Genomic DNA, 12,030 nt, shown 5'->3' on the forward strand with positions numbered 1-12,030 from the left:
GAAGATGTGAAACATTGAGTAAGACTGAAGGGAATCCCCGATTTCACTCTCTAAATTTATGACCCTGAGCTTCGACTGCCAGGAACCACACAGTAGGAGTGGGAGTCCTTCAGCATTTCATGATTCAATTAAATTTCAGTTTCAGTTTTTAACTTCCAACAGGAGAAAAAAGGCACTCTTTAAAAGCATATTCTACTACCCCACAGGAAACCACCCTAATAAATAGCATAATTTGTTCTTAAGGTGTTGTCTTTATCCTATCAACATATTTGGCCCCTCAAGGAGAATTAAACTATTTAGACCTGATTTTCTCTTTGTCCCTGCTCCGTTACATAACAGAGAATGTTTGTCTGGTTCTTTGATTTTCTGTTGATTTACATCCAGAGACCATGGGCTAACCAGGATCATTTGTAAACCTCTGTGGTCGGGTTCTAAATATTTAATTTGTCATGGTTAGAATAAAATACAGACCTTAAATAAACCGTCTGAATCTGCAGATTTAAAAAAAGAAGTGTCTGATTCAACATCATGCTGGACCCTGCAGACTAAAACAAAGTAAATGATTTAACGCTGTATCTTCAGATTTGTCTGCAGCGTTTAGTTGTTAACTAAGGCAGAATTAGACTAAACATCTGCAGCTTTTTCATCAAATGAAGCAGAAACTGTTCACCATCTGACACCTGAGTCATCAGACTGGTCTGACCCAGCACGATTAAAGACAATTGCTGCAACTTTTATTCACTTCCTATGAAAAGTTTGAAAAAAGAGCAGACATAGCTGCGCAGTTTGTCTGATTTCAAAGGAAAAAGATGAAATGTGAAGAAAATATGACTGTGGTTCGTGATGATGTATTTCTTTAAAGAAGTACAGATGCTGATATCAGTAAAGACCAGGGTAGGAAGTCTTCATTTATCCTGAATTAAAACTGAAATTATTCATCTTTAAAAAAAGAAAATGTGTAAAGACTCACTGAATCAAAAAAAACCTGTGTCACAATCTAACAGGGTGTCATTACCGTTCTTATAATCCTTTAGACTTTAGTGTTCTGGGGAGTTTGGAGCCTATTTCTCCAAAACTCTGATCATTCACTGACACAGCTGACAAAAGACAAAGAAACACTACTCTATTTTAAAAAAGAACCCCCATGAAGATTATTTCATTCTTTAAAGCCTTTAAAACATTCCATCCTTCCCTGTAGAGATAATATCATTTAAAGCCCATAATGATAATATTCCATGCTTACCTACAAAGATATCCTTTAAAGCTTATGAAACATTCCACCCTTGCATATAAAGATATCTTCCTTTAAAGCACATAAAACATTCAATCCTTGCTTATAAAGATATCCTCCTTTAAAGAACATAAAACATTCCATCCTTGCCTATGAAGATATCCTCTTTTAAAGCATATAAAGCATTCCATCCTTGTCTATAAAGATATCCTTTGAAGCCTATAAAATATTCCAACATTGCCAATAAAGATAATGTCCTTTAAAGTCTATACAAATTCTATCCTTGTCTTTGAAGATGAGGTCATGCATTAAACCCTACAAGACATTCCATCCTTGCATGTGTAGATGGTGTCTTGCTTTAAAGTTTTAAAAACCTTGTATCCTTGTCTTTAAAATGGTGTCATCCTTTAAAGCCTGAAAGACAATTCATCCTTGACTTTTATGATGCCATCCTTTAAAGTTTATAAAACATTCCATCATTGCTTTTGCAGATGTTGTTATCCTTTAAAGCCAGTAACACATTCCATCCTTGCCTTTGGAGATAACGCCACCCTTTAGTGCCTGTAAAACATTCTATCCTTGCCTTTGAAGATGAGGTCATGCATTAAACCCTACTGAATCCTTGCATTTGAAGATTGTGTCTTGCTTTAAAGTTTTAAAAAACTTGTATCCTTGTCTTTAAAATGATGTCATCCTTTAAAGCCAATAAAACAATTCATCCTTGACTTTTAGGATGTCATCCTTTATTTTATGAAACATTCCATCCTTGTTTCTGTACATAATGTGTTATAGTTCAGTGGTGTTTTGGTGCTTTTAGTCTGGTTCTGTTGAGTTTGTTGACAAAATTTTTGTTTAGATTCAGAATTAGACTAAACATCTTAGCGGTTGTCATCCTCTTACTGATGTCTGGACCACCAGTAGGGTTTTATTTATTTATTTAATTTACTTTCATATCACTGGTAGATGATTTACATCCTCATAATTGTGTATTTATTTATTTATTTTTCTTCACAGCCTCACACCAGAGATCCAGCTCATTAGCAGTGTTCTTCAGGCCTGTAAGGTGTCAGACCCTCTGGCAGCGAGGTCCAGGTTCCTGTCAAAGATGTGTCGGCATAATTCCCTCATATATCCATATACGTCATTCGTCCAATTTGTTGTGTCACATTGCTTTGCTGCAAACGTCTGATATGCCTGAAAACAGGAAGTGAATCAAAGGACAGAAACAGTCACACTTCCTTTCTGAGAATAAAGAGATCTCCTTTATTTTAAGGATTCTGGTATGTTTAAAAAAACAGGATGTAGAGATAAGAAAAGGTGGAATGAAGAGCTGATGACAGGTTTTCCAGTCACACATTATCATCTCTGTCATTTACAAGGTTAAATTAAAAATGAGTAATTCAGGGTCAGACAGATCCGGTTTATCAGACTGGTTTCACTTTAGTGTTAACGTCTGTTAATGATAATTTGGCTCCAGGTACATGAATTTATAGGAATCTGAATAAACCATGATGTATAATAGACGTTTTTACATCTCTAAACCATTTTCATTTTTCTGTATTTAATGGGGGGTTTGTTCCATAGAAATGTCCAGAAAATTCTTCCTTTTTCAGCCATTTCTGTTCATAAAAACATCTTGTAAACAGTTCCTACTTAAAACATTTTTTGGCATTACAGGTTTTCAAAAAATATTTTTCAAAGTTTTTACCAATAAAAACATATTGAAATGCATTAGTTTTTTCAAGATTTATGTCCTAGAAAACATCCTGAAAAAAAGATTATCTTGAAAAACACTCCAATTTCCGCTCTTTTTTTTTCAGTAAAACATCTTTTTTTGTTTTTAAACCTTCCGACTTCAGCGTGTTTTAGCCATAACACATCTTGAAAATGACAACTCTTCCTGGCCATATCAACATCTTGGCAGTTGTTATCTGTATTTCAGCCTTTTTGTCCATTAAACATCAAGTAAATAGTTTGTATTTCAGTAATATTTGGCCACAAAAACCTCTTAAAAATTGTGATATTTCAGTTTTTTCCCAAAACAATACCCTTACAAACTGTTCCACTTGAAGCCCATTTTGTTCCATTAAAGCATCTAGAAAATTATTCCTGTTTCATGTTTTTTTTTCATCCTAACTTTTCTACCTCAACTGTTTGTGCCACAGAAACGTCCTGCCTATTTTTCACATTGAAAGGGGTTTTTGTTCCATTAAAACATGGAGAAATTTCTTCATTTTACATACATTTCTTTCCATAAAAACATCTTGGAAACCATTTCTATTTAAGTTTTACATATTTCAAAGTCTTGAAATGTGTTCATTTTGAACATTTTAGCCATAGAAATATATTTAAATTCATTCTTTTTTCAGGTTTTTCTCCATTAAAATTCAATACAGTCTCTAATTTTAGCTGTTTCTGACCATTAAAACCTTCTGAAAACTGTCTTTTGATCACCTGTAGTCAGCTATAAAAATTTCTTATAATCACTGCTATTTTTGCAGTTTTTGGCCAATAAAAACAAATTGAAAACTGATATTTTAGCAGAGTTCCGCTAAAAGCATCTGAAATACAGAAGTGATTGGTGACAAAATGAGATGTGAGGAGAAAGTGGAAGTTAAACATCATTTTGATGTAGAAATATTCTCATATGAGTCATTTTAACCAAAGTTCCTGACCCTCAGTGACCCTGAGCTCTATGCAGTGTTAGTCATGTTTTACAGAAATCCCACTGTTGAAACTTCAACCTGAAATATTTCAGACTAGATTAGACCAACAATGAAAGCATTTGTGATGTTAATGAAGTTTATTGTGATTTCTTTTGATGGTTCAGTTTTCTCTCTTTTATTTGATTATCAAAATCCAGACATCAGACCACATTTTTTGCTAACTATTGAAATGTCAAACGTTTACGTGAAAGGAATCTTTGTTTTCAGTTTGAGTTTAAAAAGTTGTACATTTCAACTTTATAAACTCAAAAAAATCCAAGCACATAAAGTCATAAATATTTGACATATTAACTTCATAAATTTACTAGAAACTGAAAACCCTGGTTTGATCAGTCACCTCCTGAGGCTGTCAGTAAAGTTTTCTTCTGATTAGCTCAAGTTTACAGAAATGTATCTACTTAGTCTAGACAATAGCGATAATGTGATGATTCTGGGCCAAATTCAGGATTTCTTGACTGATCAGCCCAAGTAAAGACGGAATATGTAAGGAAAACAGCTTTATCTGGTCTGGATTTTCCTCCATGCTCCAGGCTTTTGACTTAATCCTAAAAATTCTACATTTTGGTTCCTGTGAGCATCAAACATTGAAGGTATTTTTTTTCTAAATTACCAACTTTAAAACAAAAAAAAATCCATACAATTTTCCTAATAGTAAAAACCTCTTTTTTACCTCTTATTTTTGTATTTGCCGTCATATGCCATCAGAGCTTCTAGATTCAGAGATAAAATCCACTCTGGCGTCCTGATACTCAGGGTCCCATATTTAGTCCTGGAATGTCATGGTTTAGACCAGACCACTTTAGGTCACAACCTTTTACAGACGTTATATAACCGTGGACTTAGTAAATTTATTGCAATACATTTATACAATTAAGAATTTAAAAAGCACAAAAGGTCACTTTAAACATCTTGATCATGGGGCTACAGCTTACTGGTGTCACAGGTTTTACAAAGTTACAGTTTCTCTCTGCAGTTTTACAACTGGACTTGCACTGGACACTGAAATCAGGTGCAGTGAGAGAGGGAGATACAGAGAAAGAAAGGGAGTTGTGAGGGGAATGTTACACAACTCAAACAATGAGAACACACATAACAACTGCAGCCTGTATGATCACTTCATTGTTGCTGTACTCTGGCCCTCACCATCCAAAAGTAGCCCAGTCCACTAGGAATTCTCCTGGCTCTCCAGATTAGCCGCTGCTGATTTTGCATTATCATCATCACGGGAATAAATCCGACGTTATAAGCAGCCCAAGTATTCATGCTCAGTTACAAACAGGAAAAAAGCTCTGACCCAAACTGTTCCCTTCTTAGCGGAGAAATCCAAACATTTGGTCCGCAGAAATCCTCAGCCGATGAAAGATGAGTCATTTGGCGGTTTGAGAGGAATGTTTAGATTCAGCCGCTCTGATCGCCAACAGAAACAAACTGACAGTTACATAACAGCTCCGTCTGAGTGCAGAATCATCTTCAAACACCACCTTGGCCTTTGTTTACTGCTGTTTACCTGGGCGAGGCCACTGTGAGGAAGAGGGCAGGGTCAGACCCAGACGGAGCGTGCAGACTGAACATTAAAACATGGTGCTGTCATGTTTAAAACTAGCTAGTCATACTGTTACATAACCTGCTGACCCACCATAAAACCACCACAGACTCTGATCCTGATCAGACCTGCACCAGTCTGCAGATAATCCATCAGTCTGAACACGATGTTTAATCCAGGATCCTTTGAAGAAGCATCTCCACCCAGAGTGAGATGTCAGGCTTGGCTGCTGCTAAATCATATCTGATAGATCCGGTGATGATTCCTTTCAAAAAATGGTAAGAATAAAGGAGAAAAAGATTGAAGACTGATCAGGATGGCATGCAAGTTCAAGCCTGAAATTTTCACATACTCCATTAGCACAAGTGGAAGCAACTGCTACATTTTCAGTTTATTGTTGTACACACGCTGTAGTCTGTCCGCACTACAAAGTCAAAGTAAGATATGTGACAAAAGAAATGTCATGGCTGATTTCCTGTGTTTTCCAGTTGCGGATTTTCCTGGTTTATATTTGTTTTTTTCCATTACAGGGGTGCCCCTGTGTTTTGGCTGGAGCGCTGGGCAGTCACAGCTGCAGCCATTCTTTGGGCAATCAAGATCTACTTTCACCTGGTGTTAAGTCTTCAGACGCCAGAGTATACTACAGCTTCATGTGTGGTAACCAAACTCCCTCAATAGCAGGTTCAGTTTCTCTCTATCTGCAGGCTGGAGCACTGGGCAGTCACAGATGCAGCCATTCTTGGGCAATCAAGATCTACTTTCACCTGGTGTTAAGTCTTCAGATGCCAGAGTATACTACAACTTCATGTGTGGTAACCAATCTCCCTCATCCTGAGATTCAGTGTGTTTTCTCTCTCTCTTTGTAAGATGGAGCACTGGGCAGCCAAGGCTGCAGCCAATCTGGTGTTGAGTCTTCAGATGCCAGAGTATACTACAGCTTGTGTGTGGTAACCCAACTCTCTCAGCCTCAGATTCATTGTGTTTTCTAGTGACTTTTTGCCTTGTTGTCCTCTTCTTCCTACCAGTTCTTCTGCCTAACAACAGCCATCTTACTCACCCACTTTGTTTTGCACCATTATCTCCTCTAAAATAAACTTTTGTCACAGCAAACACAACCCTGGGCAACGTAACCTTTTTCTAGGGCTTCCAGGCATCTGCTGCCCGTGCCATACTAACTAGTGGCTGCCAAGCTCAAGTAAAGAGAGACGGACCTTACCTGTTGCAGCTTAACCTCCACCACAATGCAATACCGCCTCGGCCATCTCGCTCCACTTTGGACCCCACACTCCCTCCTCAGAGTGGTGACGGATGACAGTTGACTGTGTTATAATATAAACACGGGACACAACTCAAAAATAAACTTAGAAATATAAATTATCAGTCTATTGTTTGCTTCAAAAGTTCTCCATGAGGTAGCTCTCGCGTTGCAGCGTTTCACACTCCTCTCTAGCACACCTGCTTAATTAAGACAGCGGTCCCCTCCTCTCATCAGCTGTTGGCTGTGAGAGCAGGAAGGCCCGTCCCCTATTAAGCTTGACAGCTATGCCATACAACTTATGAAGGAGTGTTGCTGTAACACTTCTCTACAACCCTGGCTCACTCGATACTCTTTGGTCCAAGTCATCAACTCCTTGCAAGAGAAATGAGAACATATCCAGAAAATATTCCTTTGAATACTACCAGTGATGTGTAACCTCTCTTGTTCCTTGTCCGGGTAAGTGAGAGACAAAAATAAACAGGGTTATAGGGAAAAAGTGGAGTGTGGTTTTGTGCATCACTCTTTGACATCAGGACATTTATGCCTGAAATTATAGTCATTATTGTTGCAAAATCAAATGCACATTTAGCCATTTTTAAATCATGATTCTTTGATTTGGGTCTCTGTAATGGGATTTTAGCTTCTTTGTCTCACCTCTTTCCCCCAACAACCCCACTGTTTTCTATGGAGCCTACCCTCTCACAGACATGGGAAAACAATAGGGCTAGGAAGGTGTCGACTTTACTGTACATGTAAACACAAAGCAACAAGGGTGACTGTGCTAGTTCCTGAATAGGTGTTAAACCTGGAGCCAATGACTGAATCAGAAGGTCCTTTTGTGTTTTTAATCGTGATGTCCAGACCTCCTGGAAACAAAGCCCTGTGCTGGTGTGGATTCTTCCCAGACAGAGGGGTGTCAAGCATACCTTGGTGGGGGGGTATTCCTCAAGCATAAATGTTACAGTATTCTGAGTCTTTTTGCATACTGTAGATTGGAGAAGGCGAGCTCAACTGAACTGAATGAAGAATATCGGTGCCGGTTCAAAACCACAAGTAAACAAAAATCAACTGATCGGCACTGGTCACAAAGTTTTACACTTTCATTAAAAAGAAATGAGAGCAGCAAACAAAACGGACGTGTGTCAGCCGAGGCATTCATCAGCATTTCTACAACACCTGTGGGTGTGTCACAGTCTAATTGGAAACCCATATGATACAATAAGGAGGGTTTCCTATTAGACTGTTCTGGTGTTGATTAGTCACCTGGTGTTGATTGTTTATAAGTGACACACCCACAGGTGTTGTAGCAAAGCTGATGAAAGCCTAGGGCTGAAACGTGTCCATGTTGTTTGCTGCTCTCATTTCTTTTTTAATAAAAGTGTAAATCTTTATGATGATTGCCGATCGGTTGATTTTTGCTTTCTTTTTGCATACTGACCACTGGTGTGTGTATGATTGACCTTCCTTGCAAGGAATAAAACCTTTTTTGTAGGCCAGCAGACATCTCTATTTCATTTCTCATCAGCAGCATAGAAAAATTGCTATAACAGGCTCAGATTTTCTTCAATCTTTCCATCCAAACCTTCCTTTGTGCTCTAATCTGCCTCTTTGTTCTTTGATCTCCTCTGTTCCTGTGGCATGTGAAACTTTCCCTGCTCTGTAAACATATTTCTGCTCTTGGATTTTTTTCTCTGAACCAACCATAGGAAACAGGTAGAGGATGGACCAATCATATTAGCTCTGCCCATTGTTGCTGTGCTGTTCACCAGAAGACATTTGCTGTGGTGGGATCTGTGCCTGGGCCCACTTGTTTCTGTGCTCGGTCTGATACAGCAGGTGGCGGCATGCGTAGAGGAGAAAGAAGAAGGTACCATGGCAACCACTCAGGTCATGACCTGAGCAAAGATTGTTAAAGTTTTAACCCAGTTAAAAGTCCATCCTGCCACCACTGATTTTTTAAAATCACTTTTAAAAATGCTAGCAAGATGGTGTTGATGAGGGATGCAGGATTAGCTAAGCAGTAGACTTCTGAGAAGCTGGACTGGGACACCAACGAGGTGGCTTAGTGGATGAGACTGAGGTATGCAGGATGATACAAGACCTAAGAGTAATGGACATGGCGAGGGTGGAGGAGGGTTGCATCATCCACACTGGCTGACTGTGGAAGAAAGGGGACAGATTTGAACTAGAAAAGCACTCAGAGAGTGCAGACCTCCGCCATTAGCCCTATCTCCCAATAGTAAAGAACCAATAGTAACAATTCCTGGATCCAGACGCTGATCCGGATCACTCCCAAAATCGAATCAGTTCTTCCTTATGCTATCTCTAACATTTCCTTAACATTTCATCAAAATCCGTCATTAACTTTTTGAGTTATGTTGGGAACAAACTAACAAACTAAGCCAATCACATAACCTCCTTGGCGGAGGTAATTATGATGGGTCCATGATGAATGGTCAAACAAAGTTATGGCACAATCTGATTATTTTAGTACTTAAGGGAGTAAAAGCCCATAATCAGCTGATCACCAGAGAACAGGAGAGAACAGCCCAGCAACAACGAGCAGAGCTAACATGATTGGTCCATCTTCTACCTGTTTCTAATAGAGTGGTGCAGGAATGAATCCTAAAACACACAAGTGAGTTAGCATTTTAGCACTTCCGGTTCCCTCGTCTGAAAGTCTATGGGATTTTTGAATGAGTTTTCAGTTAAATGCATGAAATAAGATCTGTAGTGAACGCAAGCTCAACTTCATAAGTCATGATCTCAAAATGGTAAAAAGTGCTTTTGAGTATTGCAACAATAAATCCATGTGAAAACACTAAATCTAACTGAATTCATTGCAGATTCTCTCTTACTTTGCATGCTGTCAAGCCACACTGTTAGCATTAATTTCAGGCTGTGGCTGTCTTCATGTAGAGCCATCATCATGGGTTTCTACCCTGCAGCAGAGAGTCAAAGAGTTCAGATATCTGGGTCACGCTACTCCTCACTGCTGGAGTTAGACGGCTGGCTTCATCTCCATCCCTGTCCTGATTTCTATGAGTTGTTTTTACCTCCATGATCACCTCGGGGTCGGTTCTTCTTCCCGCTCACCTGCAGAGACTGACTCACCGTCTGTTTCATTCAGTTCGAGAGAGAACGGTGATTAACCTGCGTGTCCCGGATCCAGATAACACTTCACTGATTCCTGTCAGACTACCGCCACCGTGTCTGAACAAGACAAGCAAACACAAACAGGAAGCTGTGACCTTTTACCCAGAAATCACTGCAGCAAACATGTAAATACATTTTAAAGAAGAGTCACAGTTATAGTCATAACATTCATTTTTGATTAAGACATTTCAATGTGAATATTTGTCATACCGGTCCTTTGTAATTCCTAACTGTACAGGTATGTGCTTCTATCTGCTCTGTTCTGATGTTCTCCTCATGTCTCTAATCCTGGTCTCATTAAAATCAGGTCTGACTCGTTATTTTCTCCCTGCTGCTCCACTTCCTCACACCTGATCTCTGTTTTAATCTCCCTGCAGGTATCTGACCTCCTCACCTGTTCATCTTTACTCATCAGTCCTCGCCTGTTTGTGCTTCAACTGGCCGAGCTTTCTGAGCTCCTCATTCTCCTTTAACCTCCTGATTCCTGTTCTTTAGTCTGTAATGTGTTTCTAGTTTCTCGCACTTCTTAAGGATCAGTAGGACCTGATCAGTTTAAAAGCACAGCAACAGGAAGTAGTTTAGACCAAAAATGATGTCCACAAATCTCGTGAAGGCCCTGTTTCTGAAGAAAAATCCAGACCTGGATTGGTGTTAGAGCAGATGTTCAGACAGAGTGTTGTTGGGGGTCAACTAAGTACAACTGCGCTTTGAATGCATTTCAGATGCAGGAGTTTTGGGCATGAGCCTCATATTTCTCTTAAAATCTCATCTCGCTAGAATCCGCTGCAAGGAAGCTGGACTCCCAAAACCTGTTGTGTGTTGGTATGGTTACGATGACATCTACAGCGATTGCTTTTACAATTTTGAACAAAAGTCAAAGACAACGGATCAAAGTTCAGAGACAAAGTCCGTATGTATGGCAAAAGCTACGTATAAGAATATACATATGATGTAAAGAAAAGTCTCGGTCTCCTCTTCTGTCCACACGTACTGCGCCATGTTGTCTCAGAGTGAACTGATCATGTGACACCATACATTACATCCTGTGACTTGTAAATGCGGAAAAGTGTTTCCATGCACTTTTGCGATATATTTCTATATCGAAACGTCTGACAAACCTCCTCATGAGAGCGTGAAATACTTTTTAACAATATTATAGAGGTTTTTTCAAAATTCAGGTGTTTCCATTACATTTTTTATTGCCCTATTTAGATTTTGTGCATCTGTAAGGGTAATAGAAACAGCTGCACTGAAAAAAATGTTTTGTTGATCCAATTTAATTTTATTAATTTTAGCAGTTGCACGCAATATGTTTATCTAGATCTAGATATCATTTTCTTTGTTGACTTAACTTAATGTTTTTAAGTATTCTAATAATTTTGTGTAGCAGGTGCTAAATTTTTTTTAAGAAAAGTCAACTAAACCTAGGTTAAACAGACTCGAATGAATGGAGTTGAATTAACTCAATTTTATCAATTTTAGCAGTTGCACAAAAGATATTTGCCTAGATTCCACATAGCTATGTTTTTTAAGTTGAAAGCTTATTATTTTTAAATAATTCCAAATTAGAGGTATATTTGTTTAAATTTAGTACACTGTAAAAAAAAAAGATGAGTATATCATAGGTAACTGCTTACCTTATAATGTCAAATAGTACTCAGTGATAGGTTTCTTTTAAGTTACCATTTCACCTAACTTGTGCAATCATCTGCAGCAATGACTGCCAGTCATCCACTGAACCAGTAGGTGAAGTTTCACCAAAGACATCTCCCCTCCCAATAATCCCAATGAAATTCCCAAATAAAATCACAAGGAAATTTCCCAAATTTCCATGAAAACAACTCAAAATTTGAAAGCAATTTCACCCAAAATTCAAATCAAATTTCCAGTAATTAAAAATGCATTTACCAAATTCCCATTGTAATTCCAAAACTTTAAAGAAAAAAAAATCCCCTCAAAATTCTGGTAAATATCCCAAAATTTTGATGAAAATGCCAAAAATTTCCAAAGCAATTTCCTCACAAATGTCATGTATTCCTAAAAAATTTCAAGTAAATCCCCCTAAAATTCTTAGAAAAACCCCTCAAATTAAAAAAAAAAAAAAAGTCCCCAAGAT

The 12,030-nt window shown here is 38.3% G+C and overlaps 1 long non-coding RNA gene across 2 annotated transcripts; it reads right to left on the reverse strand.

Moving 5' to 3' along the window:
* Positions 1 to 4,661: 4,661 nt before the first annotated feature.
* Positions 4,662 to 10,213, reverse strand: LOC121504800. 2 transcript variants are annotated; one of them, XR_005991485.1, is made up of 6 exons: positions 10,125 to 10,213; positions 9,815 to 9,971; positions 9,617 to 9,700; positions 6,717 to 6,819; positions 5,594 to 5,765; positions 4,662 to 5,477 (listed from the first exon to the last, which is right to left on the reverse strand). It is a non-coding gene; the product is annotated as an uncharacterized LOC121504800 (long non-coding RNA). The 2 variants fall into 2 exon arrangements; XR_005991484.1 differs by having other exon boundaries at positions 4,662 to 5,765.
* Positions 10,214 to 12,030: the final 1,817 nt, after the last annotated feature.

The sequence above is a fragment of the Cheilinus undulatus genome, linkage group 22 (assembly GCF_018320785.1).
Source record: "Cheilinus undulatus linkage group 22, ASM1832078v1, whole genome shotgun sequence".
In the NCBI taxonomy this organism is placed as follows: Eukaryota; Metazoa; Chordata; class Actinopteri; order Labriformes; family Labridae; genus Cheilinus; species Cheilinus undulatus.